Source organism: Notothenia rossii, assembly GCF_949606895.1.
Source record: "Notothenia rossii genome assembly, chromosome: 8".
NCBI lineage: Eukaryota > Metazoa > Chordata > Actinopteri > Perciformes > Nototheniidae > Notothenia > Notothenia rossii.
Genome location: NC_136906.1, coordinates 49868371 through 49871920, shown reverse-complemented (window position 1 = coordinate 49871920; position 3550 = coordinate 49868371). Strand labels below are relative to the sequence as shown.

The window sequence follows — 3550 nt, the reverse complement described above, 5'->3', positions numbered from 1 at the left end:
TTGGTAAAAGACCTTGCAAGTCAAGAGACAGCATTTTGCACCTAAATGTAACTTGTGACATCATATAGACATATTGTAGGTCCAGAGAGGAGTTGGTTTATTGTGCCCCAATGTAAATCCTAATGTGAGAGTTAAAGGACGGTCAACAATATAATGTACCTTGGTCAGTTTGGATTTATCGTGGCATTTATTCTAAATTAAAGTGAGTCAATTTTATTTCAGTCACTCATTTGTGTGTATGCAGGTGTGGGACATTCCAAATGTTCCAAAAGTGAGCACTCAACTGACAAGTTTGCCAGGGTAAAATAAAACATTGTCAACATATTATTTTGTGCCACAAGAAGCAGAATGTTTTAACAGTACAGTAGTTTGAATATATTTGTTGTTTACCTTTATCAGACCTCTCAGGCACCCACAACCAGCGTCTGATCGGGTAAGACTAATTAAAAATGTAATTATACCATGTAGGGTTGAATTTGTGAACATGAAATCAATAAATCCCTTTGTGTGCACTTATTTCCTGGGTAAAAATAGGATGGAGCACCAACCCTGTTCCAGGAAGAGGTCCAGTCTGCTCCGGGTCAGAACAACTTCTACAGTATAGGTAAACGGTGTTGACAGTTGCATCGTGACACAGTTGTTTGGTGTGTATCTTTATTTTACATTTGTCTGTTTGTATAGCCTCCAATCACAGTGGGTAACATTGCCAGGAAGCAGAACAATTATACTTTCATACATTTCCAAATGACACCCACAATGTCTGACATCTTAGTGAAGACGATACAAAAAATACCCACAAATATTTTTCAAAGATCAGATATTGTTTCTTGCATTCATTTCAAATGTTTACAAGGATTGTGCAGGAGTATGACAAAAGTGCTGTTGTCAGTTTAGAAGCCAATGTATTGGAAAAACAGGAAGAGGATCGACATCCTTTTTTAAATATGACTGTCATGCACATATTATGTATTTGAAAATAATTATTCAACTGTCTTCTCACTGCAGCAACTACACAAATGTGTATGCACCAATCATTATTGATAGCCAGTCTGAGCAAGAAGACAAAATGGAGCAAAGGTATTAATTGTTACTATTACCACTTAGTTTTTCTATTCTATACTCTAAATCTTATTAATAGCTTCATCATTTAATATTACAATACATCACTTTGTCTTTCCCAGCACAGAATACCTGACTGCGGCACACATTGTTGCAAAACTCTCTGCGAAAAGAACAAATACATCTTGCAGCAGGTTCAATATTAATAGAGCCAATGTGTGGGATGGAGCAACCCGCGGCTTCAAAGGTGCCTCATTCGATCCCTCTCATGAGATGTCAGTTAAGTTCACTGAGGATGAGGGACACACTGAGGATGGAGGGGACACTGGTGGTCCCAAGCGGGAGTTCCTGACCCTCCTTATGGAATGCCTGAGAAAGAAGAAAACATCACGTCAGCAACTGTTTGTGCCCCATGGCGGTGTGACTTTCCAAGCCGCTCACTGTCTCAAAATCTGATTCTAAATGTATAATGTTCTCTATAAAGATAGAACTAATACACAATTATGAATGTATAATATAAGCTGTGTTGTGTATTTAATGCATTGGTCTACAATTTAATGATGGCTTCTACATATTTCACATAAACAGACAATGAAAAAATGTGTCCTTCATTCTGATAACTAGTGTATGCATCTGCCAATTAGTATTCTAAACAGAGTACTGTGTTGAATCCTTATTTCTTGAATTTGAAACAGAAACAATAAAAAAAGTGAACTTACTGTTGTGTTCAACTTCTGCCAAAAACTGTACATGTTTGCCACAGGAGCCACAGAACACTTGAACTGTCCCCAGATGTTGGCCACAGAAAGGACAAAACATGGCGGCCTGAAAAGACATACAGTACATTGATGTAGTAAATCCATTTAATCAAGTCAATCAAAAACACACAGTCTAAATAGTGGTTGGCTAAATAAATTATAGAAAGATACATCATGTTTATCTTTGAATCTGTGTTTTGTCTCTCTCTCTCCTTGAGTGTCTTCTCTATATTTGTTCTTGAGCATGTCTAATGCAAACTACTATCCTGTCATTACTTTGTCCCTCTTCACATGTTCTCAATTCTCTCTCTCTCTCAATTCAATTCAATAGCTTTATTAGCATGACCATGGTTACAGGCAATTGCTAAAGCTCTGTATAGTTGCAACATCTATACACAAATACATACATAAACAAACTGCTAAGAATTCAAATTTCCTTTTTCCGCGGTACTCACTATGGCCCGTGTTATTTGCCTGCACTTGATTTGTCATCTCTTTTAACAATGTTCTTCCCTCACTTTATCTTCTCTTCACGTTAAGCTCTCCTCTCCTCAGCTGGTGTAGTAGTTAGGCACGCTAACGCTAGCTATATAAATATGACGATCATCTATGTATAAAAACAAAACTTACCTTCTTATATCTTTCTCCACTTAAATGAACTTTCTTTCCTCCCGATTTCCATCACTCTTGTTCGTTCTCTATATGTCTGATCAGAAATCAATCTGTTCCATGTAGCGCGACCCCTAGAGGCCTGGAGCACTTCCGGATTGTTGTTTTTTTGGTATGTATTTTGGGATTTGTACGTGCTTTGGACTTTGCATATCGTTTTGGTATTTGCAGTGTTTTTTTGTTGCGTTTGTTTTCGGGGTTGTAAATGCAGCGTTTTTCTGTTGTATTTGTTTTCAGGGTTTGTTTGTTTTTCATTTCATTATTTGCAGGTGTTTCCTGCTATTGTATGCGTTTTGGGCCGTTGTTCCGCGTTTGCACCTGCCAGCCACCGTATTATACCGCACTGTGAATGAATTAAAAGTAAATATATAAGTCATCATGAACAGATGGGCAGATGTGCCTCCTGTCATCATTAATGGACGTCTCTTTAACATGACCGCTCAGAGGAGAGGAGTTCTCTTTTCTCTAACCGCCTGCTGCTTCCCCTCCTCTCTCCTCGGTTCCCCTCCTCGGCTCCTCCGCTCGCATCTAAGGATCGCATCAAGGAGTCGAGGAGGGGAGTTAGAGAAATGAGAAAGGGCCACAGTCTATGGGTGAAACTCGAGCGAATATTCGCATTGCGTCCGGTGTGAACGGAATAGAGCAGTGGTTTTCAAACTGTGGGGCGCGACCGCTGGTGGGTCGCGGAGGTACTGTCTGCAGGGGGGTCGCGGGAAGATTTTTTAATTTTATTATTTTCTCCTTTTAGCTTTGTGAAGCACCTTGAGATGGATGACGTTGTTTTTAAAGTGTGCTATATACATCAAATGTATTATTATTATTATTTAATTGTAAACAAACACTTTTCAAAAATATCTCATTGGTCGGAGAGCTGTGGGCATAATGCTGCCTTTTGCAACATCCTACTTGTGTGAGATAGGCTTTTCTGCTGTTGCTGCCATCAAAACGAAATACAGATCAAAGCTGAACATTGAGAATGAACTGAGAGTGGCAATCTCAAAACAACAGCCCCGGTTTGAGAAGATCTGCGAGGGAAAGCAAGCACACACAAGTGATTGATAAGC

General features: G+C 39.2%; 1 long non-coding RNA gene across 1 annotated transcript; it reads right to left on the bottom strand.

Annotated features, from left to right (window-relative positions):
* Positions 1-683: 683 nt before the first annotated feature.
* Positions 684-2512, bottom strand: LOC307017260. Its single transcript, XR_013802098.1, has 3 exons — positions 2448-2512; positions 1779-1884; positions 684-1428 (listed from the first exon to the last, which is right to left on the bottom strand). It is a non-coding gene; the product is annotated as an uncharacterized lncRNA (long non-coding RNA).
* Between the last annotated feature and the right edge of the window lie 1038 nt (positions 2513-3550).